The sequence below is a fragment of the Brachyhypopomus gauderio genome, chromosome 18 (assembly GCF_052324685.1).
Source record: "Brachyhypopomus gauderio isolate BG-103 chromosome 18, BGAUD_0.2, whole genome shotgun sequence".
NCBI classification, from domain to species: domain Eukaryota; kingdom Metazoa; phylum Chordata; class Actinopteri; order Gymnotiformes; family Hypopomidae; genus Brachyhypopomus; species Brachyhypopomus gauderio.
Genome location: NC_135228.1, coordinates 2,461,556 through 2,476,770, shown reverse-complemented (window position 1 = coordinate 2,476,770; position 15,215 = coordinate 2,461,556). Strand labels below are relative to the sequence as shown.

At 42.2% G+C, this 15,215-nt stretch overlaps 1 protein-coding gene across 3 annotated transcripts in view; it reads right to left on the bottom strand.

Annotated features, from left to right (window-relative positions):
• LOC143481745 (NACHT, LRR and PYD domains-containing protein 3-like) overlaps positions 1-10,379 on the bottom strand; it is a 37,293-nt gene extending 26,914 nt beyond the window's left edge. Inside the window, exons 1-6 of one of the 3 annotated variants that reach the window (XM_076979872.1) lie at positions 8,387-10,379; positions 7,868-7,978; positions 5,473-5,646; positions 4,741-4,917; positions 1,628-2,745; positions 875-946 (exon numbers count right to left, since the gene is read on the bottom strand). The gene's annotated coding sequence lies outside the window, so the exon portion shown is untranslated. Of the gene's footprint in view, positions 1-331; positions 513-874; positions 947-1,627; positions 2,746-4,740; positions 4,918-5,472; positions 5,647-7,867; positions 7,979-8,386 lie in introns of those variants that run through there. The other 2 variants (XM_076979873.1, XM_076979874.1) reach the window with 2 other exon arrangements.
• Positions 10,380-15,215: the final 4,836 nt, after the last annotated feature.

Below are 15,215 nucleotides of genomic sequence, written 5' to 3'. Positions count from 1 at the left end.
TTTCATTTTATACTTAGTTTGTTAACCTGTTTGGTTATCGCCTTGTTCCTCGTTTCCTTTCATTTTGACCCGTTGATGTCTGTGTCTCGTGTGTCTGTCGGTTGACTATCTCTCTCCCATTCTTCGATACTGCTGCTATCGGCGTCATTAAATAAAGCCAAAAAACCCAGCGTCATTAAAAATCTCTCTCTCCGCAGTTGTGACCACCTCATGCACTCCTCGAGTCCCCGTCGTTATAACTAGTAAGACAAACTACAGTAGAAAGAAATCGGAGAGACTGTCTTCAGTAACACAAGATAATGAAGCGTCAATACAAATTCTGCACACTCACATACTCACAGATTTCCTCTGAAATAGATTCACTTGTCTCTCATAAAATTATCCTGCTCAGTGTCAGTTTGTCCTGTTCAGATTCTCTTTGACTCTTTTGGAGGTGGGGACTCCAGATTCAAGTTTTATCTTCATATATTTACAGTATCATACAGTACAAATAACAGGATAGACCCAGGCAGGATCACTGGTGGGTCACAGGCTGTGGTGAAGAATGCAGACAGACTGGTACATGTGCAGTCATATACGGGATGCAAAAATAATGGATATGAACTGCAACTGCTGACCTGAGATCAGTGTAAATTGCCCTCATATAGAGAAAGATGTGTATTTAGGCAGAACATGCAGGTCCCAGATCAAAAGCTCCTCCTACTCAAAATTACAGTTGTGGAACATATCTGCCCAGGGTAGGTCACATATTTTGTGTACAGTGACACTTTTAGCTCCGCCCCCACCTGTCAGTCATGTTTGCATTTCCCGTTTAGCTCCTCCTGTCTGTCAGTCATGCCTGGTTCTGTCTGTCTTAATGTTATTTGATACCGACCTCTGCTCAGACATCCTGATTGATGAGTCTTTGTTAATGCATCTTTGCTCTTCATTGGTGAGTTGCTTGGTGCTTTTTGAACAATGTTATAAATTTTTTTGTTGTTTTTACAACATTGTTTGTTCAGTTAACTCTAATACAACTCTATAGATCTCTGTTTTATTATACATTTCTACTGGTGTATGTAAATTGTTCCTGTACTTTGAGCTAACTAAATGATAACTAAATGACAGAATGTAAATCAAAAATCCCTCAAAACGGTACATGGGAGGTTGTCCCAGGTTCTGTGAGAAATCGCAGTTAAGTTGGCAAGCGTAGGATTTTTGTGTTCATTCCTGTTGAAGATCATGTTACCGTTATTTTATGAAATAATGACCTGCAGCTGCTCAGTCAAACACAGCATCCGCTCAAAATATTCACTCTTTCGATGGTAGGTTGTTTATTTGGTGCATAGTTGTTCAAAGCCTGCAAATGTCCAGGGGTCTAAGCCTATACTAGAGTACCCAGCTGTAAGGATCCAGTCATCCTCAGGGCGCACTTCCGCATCAAACACATCAACAAGGTGTGAGATAGACGTGAGACAGTAGCGGTGTGATTTAGAGACATGAGGCAGCCCTATAAGAATCACTCCTCCTCCTTGCTTTGCCCCTCCCCCTGACATGCTCAAAGGTTTAAAGGTGCTGTTCTACTACTGCTCACTACTGCGAGATGGTGGGCACCATTAAAGGAGAGGAGCGTTTGAAAGGCGCCTACCGGCACTGCTACTGCTGCAGGAACGACTTCAACCGCCGTCACATAGGTGTTTGGGTATGGGCAGGGCCCCAGCAACAACATGGTCAAGAGGAAGAATCCCATTGGGTGGCGTTTGTCATGTTTGTTATGGCTTTAACACTACAGGAGAATGAATGCTGGGCACTCCGTACGAGTGCACACTTCAGTGAGTGCACTAGCTCAGAGTTCCCTTGATCAGCTCACAGTCACTGGCATAAAATGAACTTGAACGGTACAAGAACAGAAGTTAACAAGGATCATGGAACCTGAAGAATGTGTAGTCAATTGTCACTCATGTTGTCAATTTTATTTTCTTTAAAATCTATATACACTACAGAAAAGCACACAAACCTCCACTGCAGTCATGTTCACACAATCACACTAACACATGTAACCATGGAGACTCGTGTGTGTGTGTGTGTGTGTGTGTGTGTGTGTGTTCCTCCTCTTCTCTGTATATGAGACTCAGACCAGATAAGGTCAGCTTCATAGTGTCTGTAACGGGGCAGACTCATGGGACTGATTTGAATTCATGTGCAGGTTTTAATAAAAAAATAGGACAATCCAGAGAACGTAGTCGAAGACACAGACAGGGTCAAAATCCACAATAGAACAGAGGTAGCAGAAGGGCTAGGCAAAGGCAAGGTGAGAACAGGGCAGAGATCATACACTAGAGACAGAAATCATCATACACTAGAGACAGAAATCATCATACACTAGAGACAGAAATCATCATACACTAGAGACAGAAAACATCATACACTAGAGACAGAAAACATCATACACTAGAGACAGAAAACATCATACACTAGAGACAGAAATCATCATACACTAGAGACAGAAAACATCATACACTAGAGACAGAAGTCATCATACACTAGAGACAGAAAACATCATACACTAGAGACAGAAATCAGGGGTAAACGCTCGGTATGCAAACACTGAAAGAATGGCAATACTTTGCAGTGAGAAAGGCTGGGTGTGTTTACATATGCCTGTCAATAATTCATGATAGCAAACAGCAGTGCTGTTTAAAACTCCGGGGAGACGGACCTCTGGTGACCACACCAGGGAGTGCAGGACCTGACACCATCCAGATACTGTAAGACAGAGAATAAGATCAGAATATCATCAGACATGAACATACACTCATCACAGTCAGCCATCACACTCTATACACAAACTCAGTGTGAACACCACCTCTCCCTCTCCCTCTCTGTTGTTTCTACAATGGCATTTGAGGGTTTAATTACACACTGAAGAAGAAACCATCACACACACACAGGCAGGCAGGATTGGTAACTGCTAGATTATGTAAGATACGATTCTCATTGGTTTACATCAGAAATGTAAATCAGCCAATCCAGTCACATCTGTGGCGTTCAGCCTGCCTCATGTGGACTACATACCCCACAGTCCTCCTGTTCCATAACTCTAGGTTTAGTATTTATAGCTGTGTCTAGTTATCCCTAATGTTTACTTATCCCTAATATTTCTATTTATACGCATTTCTATATATACCATAATGGTCTGTGTTCATTTGTGTCTCTTGCGATGCAGCCTCCGGATCCGTCTCTCCAGATGCGTCCCCCCCCCCCCCCCCCCCCCACACACACACACACACCCTTTTCATTTTGCTTCATGTTTGGTAAGGATCATACCTGTCAAGTGTCCCGTTTTGGCCGGGACAGTCTCGTATTTTACCGCTCTGTCCCAGCGACGTCCCGTATATTTATTTTCCCGTATTTGTCCCGTATTTTCAGTTTTCAATTTTTATTTTTTTAAAGCATTCATGTGCCGCTCCAAACAGAATTCTGTCACTAGCCTTGCGAGAACTGCCACCCAGACTACTGCAGGTAGCAGTTCTCGCGAGGCTAGTGACAGAATTCTGTTTGGCGCGGCACATGAATGCTTTAAAATATATATAAATTAAAACTCGCGGGTTTAGTGTCGACAGTGGGAGCAAACGTGGAACAACAAATCAGGATTTAACGAGAGAAGGCAGTCCTGCCTAAAAAGCTAAGCGTACGTGTAAGTACCTTGACAAATGGGACAGGGAATTAATTTTCCTAAAGAGGAGCATGAAGGGGCATAGCTACTCATTCTGTAAGATATGTAGCTGTGATTTTAGTGCCTCTCATGGGGGAAGGAACGATGTCCGTCAGCACGAACAATCTGCCAAGCACGAACGCGGGCTAAAGGCACAGAAATATGCCCAGGAGATGTCCCCATTTGTAGCTAGAAATACCACTAGAAATTTAAAAAATTTTTATTCATTTGTAGTTCAAAACATATTTGGTGTTTTTTCTTCACTTTTGCCACTCCAAAGATGTTTTCGTTTCTCCTACAGCCTCGATTGCGGCTATATGCAAATAACTGATTATGCAAATTAGGCGATGACGTCATATACGGGAAATGTCCCGTATTTTTAAATACAAAACTTGACAGGTATGGTAAGGATTGGTTGATCTCACGCAAGCAACAGGTATAAAGATCAGCCCCGCAAGACAGGGAGACTCTTCAATTTGATTTGTGACTGTTCGTTGTGCGTTTGATGTATATTCTACATTTTGCTTGATATTCATTGTGTTTTTGACTTTTGATTGTTGAAGCGCAATTATGCCTCTGCGTTTGTCATTTCTGCGTTCAGTCGCTATTGAAAATATACATGTATATATTCTTGAACACAGTCTGTGTTGTTCGTCCTCCTAAATACTTTCTTGTGTAGTTTGAATTGCTGACGTGGCAATGGAAGTAGGATACTCAACATTTTTAGATACATTTCTGTTTTCTCCTGGTTTCTTTTAGAAAGACAGGGTACGTTTACCCTAACTCTAGGATAGGTTTGTGGAAGTTATTTTCTTTCCTATAAGATATAGGTAAGTGAGCACATATATTTGTTTTAGACCCCTTTGTTTGGAGCATTAGGCTGTTCCTGAAGCCAATCCTTTTGTTCAAATGAAAGAGTTGGAGTGTGTGTGCGCGAGTGAGTGAATGTTGAGTGTGTGGGAGAGAGAGAGGGAGAGAGAGGGAGAGCGAGCGAGCATGGGGGTTTACTGACTGCATGTCTGTGAGACAGCAAGTCAGGAACTCACAGTAGTTTCTCCAGTGTACAGTGTGGATCCTCCATTAGAGCAGAGAGCTGCTTCACTCCTGATACTCCTGGTTTATTGTAGTTCAGATTCAGCTCTCTCAGATGTGATGAGGGGTTTGACCTCAGAGCTGAACACAGAGCAGCACAGCCTTCCTTTGTAATACTGCACTCAGACAGACTGTAGAGAAAAGAAGAAAAACTCCTCAAACTTACAGCTCAACACACACTCGCAAACACAGGCACTGTGTGTGTATACAGGAGAAACATGTTGTGATGTGTGTGTATGTGTATTGAAAGAATGAGCAAGAAAATGTGTAGATGTGAGTCTATACTGTGACACTGTGTGTCTGAGAAAAAAAGTGGGATATTGACTTTTTGTGAGTCAAAGTCACGCAGTGGTAGGAGTAGAATGAATAAAGCAGGGGGCTCCAGAGCTGAGGGTGAGGGTGGAGGAGACATGGTTGCCCACCCACACTGTTTGTGTTGTGTGTTAGTGAGTGTGTGTGTGTGTGTGTGTGTAAGGGGATGCTGACTGTGTGTGTGCATGATAGCATGAGGTTTACTGACTGTATGGGTGTGTGTGTGTATGAAGATATAGTAAGTCTGTGTGTGAGTGAATGTGTGAGTGTGTGTATGTGTGTTATTGAATGAGGGAGGGGTGTGTGTGTGTGTGTGTGTGTGTGTGTGTGTGTGTGTGTCAGAAAGGGGAAAATTGACTGTGCCAGTAACTCACTCTAATTTCTCCAGTGTACAGTGTGGATCCTCCAGTAGAGCAGAGAGTTGCTTCACTCCTGAGTTTCTTGGATTATTGTAATTCAGATTCAGCTCTCAGGTGTGATGAGGGGTTTGACCTCAGAGCTGAACATAGAACAGCACAGTGTCCTCCCTAATACTACATCCAGACAGACTGTAGAGAGAAAGAGAAAAATGGTGTGTGTTCAGCCACTGTGTGTGTTCAGGAGACACATACAGTGATGTGTGTCTGTGAATAGAAAGAATGAGCAAGAAAGTGTGTAGATGTAGCATGTTGGTAGACGGCGGCAGACACGAGAAAAGGAGAGAGCCAGTGTTAGTGCGGTCAGGGCTTTTCTCTTTAAGAAGGGCTGTAGCCTGCAAACAGAGGGCTTGTGATTTACAAAACAAAACTACATCATAAGACAGGTAAACAACGAAGACAGAATACAATGACAGGATAACATGGATCAATAATATACAGAGAGACCAGGAAAAAACCACACAACACAACCAATGTAAACAAGGGACCATAAGACATATAGACTACACATATAGCTCTACAGTGAAATTACCATACAATAACAAATGCAAACTCAGGAATACCAGACAGTGAAAGCTACACATAACAGAACAAACCGTAACCTATGTTAACAAATGAACAGAGTAACAACAAAAGATCGAAACAAGAAACATACGTATACACAAAACACATGTACACATCAGAAGACATGTAAAAACTAGGGATGCACTGATCCGATATCAATATCTGCATCGGTCCCGATATTGGAAAAAATTCTAGATTGGGTATCAGTGACAATGTGACCGTTCCATAAAGGCAGATCTATTCAGTCTAATTCTATGCTTGTAACGCTCTTCTGAGTTAGTTCAACTTTAAATATCCACTCCAACCCGGATAGAAGTGAACTTGGACAGTTAACAGGCGAGTGAAACACGAAGCACACAGAAGAGAGGTGAATCACTGACTCACGCTGGTGGTATTCCACTTAGCCAGTTTATTTGCTGGTTGACCAAAATAAACCTGGGCTCCAGCTCTACTTGACTGTTCATACATGAACTGATGAGTTGTCCAAGCTTATTGAATGTGTTACTTTCAATAAAATAAAGATAAAATAAAGAGCGAGGTCCAGTCTCCAGTGGTCTGAGTCGGTGTACGACAGAAAGATAAAAAACAATATTCTATATGCGCACTACAGCTTGCACCTGCGCACTCAACTTGCTCCCTTAAAGAGACAGTAAACATATTTCTAGCCGTTACATGCTTTGTGCTCTGCGTAATGTCTGTCCTAGCGAACTAGCCGCATAGATAGAAGCGAAAGGATCAGCCATCTGGAACTTTTTCACACTACATGTTATATTCATAATTGCACTGACTGAACAAATGCAAGTTGTGTTGTTTTTGCATGTTTTTATGTGTGTTTGTGTGTGCTGTACTGGTGCAGAGTTTTCAATAAATTCGAATTCAGTATGTCTGTGTTAAAAAATTTTTTTTAAGTCGATTCAACACCGTTTACTTCTATCAGATCGGTATCGGATCGGTATCGGCCGATACTAAGCCTCAGATATCTGAATAAGTATCGGAAGTGAAAAACGTGAATCGGTGCATTCCTAGTAAAAACCTGAATTACAATGAAACGCAATGAAACAGAGTAGCATAACAATGCGAAAACTTCACAACCATGAAACTGAGTTTAACAGAGGCCAACATGTACACAAGAAACACTGACCTGCAACGAAACCCAAAAAACAGAACATAATCAATGATAAACACTAAAACAAGCTGTGACAGACAATGAGGGCGTGACTGGACTAATAAGCGGAAATACAAAATGAAGACAGACCAAACATACAGAGGAAGCACTTACATAGTGAACAAGATGAACAGGTGGGGGCGGGACTAAGCATGACTGTAAATGTGTGTCTAATTAATACAGTGACAGTGTGTGTCGCCCCAGAAAAAGAGGGGGATACTCTGTATGTGTGAGTCAGAAAGTCACGCAGTGGTAGGTGTAGAGTGAGTTAAGCAGGGGGCTCAGGACATGAACTTGGGGGCCTCCAGAGCTGAGGGTGAGGGTGGAGGAGACATAGTTGCCACCCACACTGTTTGTGGTGTATGGTGTGTGTGGTAGTAAGTGAGGGACTGTGTGTGTGTGAGTGATTGAGGGGGTGTATGTGAGTGGGTGACTGGGTATGAGTGTGTGTGTGTGTGTGTGTGTGTAAGGGGATCCTGACTGTGTCAGAATGGGGAATACTGACTGTGTGAGTGTGTGTGAGAGAGAGTGAGGATTTACTGACTGTTTACTGGGTTTACTAAAGACTGACTTTTTTGTCAGTTGTGATTTTCACCCCAACCAAAATGTGTCCTTTGCATTTACCCATCTCCTGAGTCTCCTGGTCTATTGTAGTTCAGATTTAGCTCTCTCAGTTGTGATGAGGGGTTTGACCTCAGAGCTGAACACAGAGCAGCACAGCCTTCCTCTGTAAGACTGCAGTAAGACAGACTGTATAGAGAATGAGAACATTCTCACACTTACAGATCAACACAAACACAGGCAGGTGTATTCAGGAGTGTGTGTGTGTGTGTGTGTGTGTGTGTGTGTGTGTTTGGAAAGAGTGAGAACGAACCAGAAAGTGTATGAATATGAATATAATTAAAACAGTGATAGTGTGTGTCTCAGAGAAAAAGGATACTGTGTATGTGTGCATGTGTGCGAGAGAAAGAGAGAGAGGGTATAGGGGATACTGACTGTATGTCTATCTGTATGTGTGTATGAAAGTTATTGACACTGTGTGTGTGTGTGTGTGTGTGTGTGTGTGTGTGTGTGTGTGTGTGTGTGTGTGTGTGTGTGTGTGTGTGTGTGTGTGTATAAAGACCCAGTAAGTCAGTAACTCACTCTAGTATCTCCAGTTTACAGTGTTGATCCTCCAGTAGAGCAGAGAGCTGCTTCACTGAGTCTCCTGGTTCATTCCAGGTCAGGTTCAGCTCTCTCAGGTGTGATGAGGGGTTTGACCTCAGAGCTGAACACAGAGCAGCACAGCCTTCCTCTGGAATTCTGCAGAAATACAGACTGCAGAGAGGATAAAGACTCCTCACACTTAAAAGGTCAATACACACACATTCAAACACAGGCACTATGTGTGTATTCAGAAGACATGCCGTGGTGTGTGTGTGTGTGTGTGTGGATGCATATATAGGGATAATGTGTAAGAAACTCTGTGAATCAAATTATTACAGTGATAGTGTGTGTCTCAGAGGAAAAAAGGCATACTATATGTGTGTCTGTATGTGTGTGAGAGAGTGGTCGATACTGACTGTGTGTGTCTGTTAGAGTGTGTGAGAAACAGCGGATACTGACACTGTGTGTGTGTGTGTGTGTGTGTGTATAAAGAGCCAAATTAGGCCTGTCACGATAACAAAATTTTCAAAACGATATATTGTCCCAGAAATTATTGCGATAAACGATAATATTGTCATTTTAAAGTGCCATTATAGAATTTTATTTTGCTTCTGGGGTCCCCAAAGGGGACAATGTTAAGACAATGTGCCACAATAATAATATAGTAGCATAATAATACAATTACACCAGTTTGCAGTAATGTAATGTAATGTATTGTAAAGCTCATGTATGGGGTCATATTTGAGCTTGACCACATATCTGTAGTGGCAGAGTAAAATGAGATGTCTTTAATCTCCTTCAGAACGCCATCTTTCACTTCATTATATAAGGTTGGAATGGCAGTTTGGGAGATATAGGATTTCTTTGGCAGTTCATACTGCTTGTCAAATCTTTGCAGCTTGTTTATAAATGTTTTCTTTTCAACCGTATTTAACGGCAGCATCTCTTTGGCTATATAGTAAAGATGTAAAGTTGTCAAGATTGTAAAGCTGCTTTGTGACAACATGTGTTGTGAAAAGCGCTATACAAATAAATTTGAGTTGACTTGATATAGCGAGGTAAGCCTGATTTATACTTGACGCGTCGCGAGTGGCGAAAATGACGTAATCGCAGTGGCTCCGCCCGTGTGTGAGGGCCTTGCGCGCTGTCAATACACCTCTCGAATTTTGTAACTTTGCGCGGGCCGCGCCTCAGCGCAATGAACAAAGTCATGTTTGCAGGGTTCATACACCTTTACAAGGTGGAATTAAAGCATTTGTACGTCACTTTAAAGGTCCATTTCTATATTTCCCAGCACGTTAAACTGAATTAAGTTTAAATTTATACATATACTCGAAGTGATTCAAAATATTTCGCTTTTCATCACATTATTTAATGGTTGTTTATTTTCAAAACGCCCAATCTTAACGTCTTCACGTTCTCATGTTTCATCCTGGAATTACAAGAGGCTTGTATTTGTTAATGTAATACAAGAGAACTGTTCAGTCAGATAGCTATTTGTTGTGAAATTAACAAATTTCAGCACTTTTCAAATCTGAAACACAAAGCAACATTAAAATTCGTCATGTCATTCATCAGGTTGCCATTTTCCAGCTGTTGGAAAGCCAGTTTTCCCAGTGCCAGAACACTCTTTCTAGTCTGGTCAAAATCAGTGTCAGCTTTGCCATGGTACTTTCTGTCATTGTGTTTGATCTGATAGATCAGGAAATGTGTGTACATCTGAGTCAGAGTCTTGGGGATCTCTCCACTCTCTGCTTCAACCAACATTGTCTCTAGAACAGTGGCTGCAATCCAACAGAAGACTGGAATGTGGCACATGATGTAGAGGCTTCTTGATGACTTTATGTGTGAGATGATTATATTGGCCAGGATCTGATCACTGATTCTCTTCCTGAAGTACTCCTCTTTCTGAAGGTCACTGAACCCTCGTACCTCTGTTACCAAGTCAACACACTCAGGAGGGATTTGATTGGCTGCTGCTGGTCGAGAGGTTATCCAGAGGAGAGCATCCTGGATGCTGTCTCAATCTGTCTCACCTCATGTTCTTTATTGACGTCTCCACTCCCTCCCTCTGTGATGTAGAGCTCTGTATAGATCTCATTCAGAAGGGTTGAGCTTCCATGATCTGAGATTCCTTCATTAATGCTTTTACACTTCTCCATTAAGTTGTCTTTGAGCTTTTGTTGATACACAGAGAGCACCTCTAATAGAAGAACATGATGACAAATATTTTACCTCTGATATTAGAGTAAATATTCTTACAAATTAAAGTACTTCAATCAAACACAAAAGAAAAAAATAGTTGTGATGCTGTGAATATAACATCATGACCCAGAGCTCTTACTGGTCTGTAGTGTGTTAGTGAGGTCTGTCTGGTTCATAACCCAGAGCTCTTACTGGTCTGTAGTGTGTTAGTGAGGTCTGTCTGGTTCATGACCCAGAGCTCTTACTGGTCTGTAGTGTATTAGCGAGGTCTGTCTGGTTCATGTTACTCAGGACGTGAATTTTGGTCTCTGATTCACATCCTGAGTAACTCTGATCCTCCTCATCCTCCACTTCTCCCCCAGAGCATGCTGGGTAATTTGGACTCAGTAGATAATTAAACCTCTTCAGCTCGTCCTTGTGATCCAATTCCTGGTTAGGAACAAACACCAACATACAATCATGCCACAATGTTACAGGCAGATGCGATTTTATTGACTTTATTTATATGAAGAGGAACGTGTCCACACTGTGAACATAGTCAAAGTCCACACATACACAGACCTTGAATACAGACTCCAACTTATATCTGTTGGTGAGTTCTGATTTCTCCTTTTGTACACTGTGGACAAACAGTTTAATGGGGTTTATGTACAGAAGCATATAGTATATTGTGCAGGATTCTAAATCACTTGTGTTTCCTCATTACAGATGATTCAAAGGTAAAGCAAACATGCTAAGTACATTATGAGGCACATGAAAATACTTCTGGCTCATTTTTACAAATCTGTAGAAATCAGTGCCTGAGCCCTATAAAGTGGATACAGGCTAGAGGGCGGGGCCTGGAGGGGGTGAGGCTAGAGGGCGGGGTCTGGAAGGGGGTGAGGCTAGAGGGCGGGGCCTGGAGGGGGTGAGGCTAGAGGGCGGGGTCTGGAAGGGGGTGAGGCTAGAGGGCGGGGCCTGGAGGGGGTGAGGCTAGAGGGCGGGGTCTGGAAGGGGGTGAGGCTAGAGGGCGGGGTCTGGAAGGGGTGAGGCTAGAGGGCGGGGCCTGGAGGGGGTGAGGCTAGAGGGCGGGGCCTGGAGGGGGTGAGGCTAGAGGGCGGGGTCTGGAAGGGGTGAGGCTAGAGGGCGGGGTCTGGAGGGGGTGAGGCTAGAAGGCAGGGCCTGGAGGGGGTGAGACTAGAGGGCAGGGCCTGGACGGGGTGAGGCTAGAGGGCGGAGCCTGGAGGGGGTGAGGCTAGAGGGCGGAGCCTGGAGGGGGTGAGGCTAGAGGGCGGGGCTGGAGGATTATCAGTGTGAAAGTAGTACAGTAGTACCACATCAGTGGCTTATAGTAACATTTAATTTCAGACCTAGCAAGCACTCACAATGGAAAACAGTTTTTTTACACTGATGAAGATTTAACCAATGGAAGGTGCAGGGGAGGGGAGACCATTGGACAACAGTACAATTGTCCCTGGGCAGCGTATAGTGTGTACAGCTATTAGCCAGAATGGTGTTATCATCATTGTCACTCTTGTGAGGATGTTTCACATTGTAGATGAGTGAGCTAGGGTGTGACATATATATAATTGCACCGTTTATTCAATTTAACAACTGAATGGTTCAGTTAGCTATTGAGTTGTTACATATAAACTCAAAAGTCTTCATTTCTGTTGACTTCCTCAATACCACAGACTCATCCAGCTCAGGGAATGCAGGCTGGATGAATTAATTTAATCCCCCTTACATCACCCGTACCTGAGCTCAGTACAGCACTCTGTCTCTCTGAAGTTACGTGGAGGCTCCATAGATCTGTCACTCTTCATGGACACATGGCTGGATGCAGGGGAGTCTGATCTCTTTCCCTTAATCAGACTAAAACACAATTAAAAAAAATACTGTTAATGTCAAAATTCTAAAATATATATTTTGTATAAATGATGGAAATGTAATTTAATATGTATTTATGTGTATTGTTAGAATTGTTATTAAACATGTATGTTTCAGCATACTGTCAATCATAATGGAATTAACTTGTTGCTTTCCATAATGTTATACTTACAAAATCTACACAATGTCTACATTGTCAACAAACATACACAATGACTGAGATCATTTTATTTTCTACAGTAATCATCTCATAGACCCAGAGCTCATTTACACAGTGACATTTCTCTCTCTACAGGCCACTCAGGTGTTTGTCCAGTCCAGACTGTATCTCACTCCTAGCTGGTTCCCCCATGTGTGTCTCTTAAACTGTTTCAGCTGACTCAGAATGCAGCAAGTTATCCCATGTCTCTCCACTGCTGTGTTCCCTTAAACTTTCCACTAATGTTCTGGCCTCTCTGCACTGGCTACCTGTGCACTTAAGGAGTTATTTTAAAATTTTGGTTTTAACCTTCTGAGCGCTTCATGGTCAGGCCCCCAAATATATATTAGATCTTTTGAAGCCACTCTGTCCATCCAGGACTTTGAGGTCTTCAAATCAAATGCTGCTGGCTGTACCTCGAACCCATTATAAAACTTGTGGAGACAAAGCTTTTCAGGTAGTGGCTCCAAAGCTCTGGAACGCTCTACCACTGTCCATTCGCTGCTCTGATTCCTCTGACATTTTTATTTAGGCAGGCTTTTTTTAAGTGCTGTTCATTGTTTTAATTGTTGTATTATCCATGACTTGTTCTTAGTATGTTTGTTCAGCACTTCGTGATGATTCTGTCTGTGAAAGGTGCTGTACAAATAAGGCTTACTTACTTACTTACTTTTACGGTTTTATGTCTGCAAATATCTAGGTATCAACAGAGACACTTGTTTCTGGCAGTATCTGAGATTGAGTATTTTGAGATTATATCTGTGGTAGCCAATGATTTTCTGAGAAGACAGCAAAACCCTTCATAGTCTGTCCTTCCTAAATGCAAGAGCCCTTCCTAAATGCAATAAATATAAATTTGTTCAGAAATCGTGTGTAAATAGAGCAAAAACTACAATGTGTCAGTAATGGCTCTGCTGTACAAGCATCAGGCCAGCAGAAGTCCCCATCTCTGGACTTTTAATGGTTCCCACGACAACAAATCACACCAGATGCACCAGTACCTGATCATCACTACAAAACACTACATTACAAAATCTTCCTGAGCTTAACTGTTGAACCTTTTGCTATCTGCTATGCTGACCTTCGCCCACCTGACACTCCTCTCCTGCCTATGACCCTTTCATACTCTCCTTATTATTTATTTCATACTCTCACGTGGATCCCACTTCTGTGTCTGAGGTGAGTTCGGTACTGTTAAGTGCGTTGGCACACCTCTCCCATTGTGGTTTTAGTAGGTTGCAACAAGCTTTGTTAACTGTTAACTTAGCAAAATGTGAATTCACCCAGGCCACTGTGACCTATTTGGGTAAACAGGTGGGGCATGGCCAAGTCCATCCTGTTGCGGCTAAAGCCAACGCTATATCGGAGGTTTCGGCCCCTACTACACGCCAGTAACTGAGGAGGTTCCTAAGCATGGTATTCTACTATATATGGGCATATAACAGTTACAGTTAAAATGTTTATAAGAGCATTTATGCCTTACAGGGTCCCATTGTTCTCTCACCTTTCTCCTGTCTGTGTGTTATTCTCACCTTTCACCTGTTGCTGGACATTGCATATAGCCTCTTGTTGTTTGTTCTAGCCTCAGCGTTAGTGTCTTTGTAGTCGTATCATTTGTGTCTTGTGTAGATACCTCTCTGTTGTTCCATTCTGTCTAGTCCTCATTACCTGGTTTGTTTCTTGCTTTTGTCCTGTCACCTTTTGTTTTGTAAGTACATCTGATTATGTTCCATGCTGCAGTGTTCTCTGTTAAGTGTTGGTTAGTTCATGATTAGTGTTTGGTTTTGTCTAAGTTCTATATTTCTGTGCTCATTGTAGGTTCATGAGTTGCTATGCAAGTCCCCGTTTTCTAGAATATTGTCTTTATACTCCAAACACACTGCATGGTACCGTGATAGGTAGGGAGCCGAGCTGAACTACAAAAAAACGTATTCGCAGCATACGAACAGAAACCAAATCAAAGGAACACGGGCGCAACACTACAACCATGATACTGTCACACTCATTAGCTTCTGCTTTAATGTAGTGGTATATAAGTACACTCCATGTAGTGTAGATGTGTATAAATATACTCCAGATTGTATTTCTTTCCCATACAATTTATTTCTCTCTCTTTACAAACAGGCCCTACCATATAGTATTTAACCACCTCCAGATCACTTCAAACTCACTCTGTGTTTTTAACTGGTCTGTCCCTGAATGTACAATTACACAGCAGTTAATGGTGTATTGTTTTGTATCTGAACTTCATCACATTGTATTTGAAATGAGGTTAAAGTACAGAACGTCAGCTTTTATTTTGACGTATTTAAATATATCGTAGGTGCATGTAGGAATAACTTTCATGCACACTTCTCTTTCAAGTAACAAATAGAGGAACCACTCAGCCCAAAATGTGGACCCGTTACCATAATCATAAATCATATTGTTTGCATGAGCTTTGTTTAAAAATACCTTCTCATTGAAACAGTTCTATCTACGTCAAATCCAAATCATTCAGGTGAGGATTCAGACACTCACTGTGTTCTCTATGCTGCTGTGATTTATGCTGCT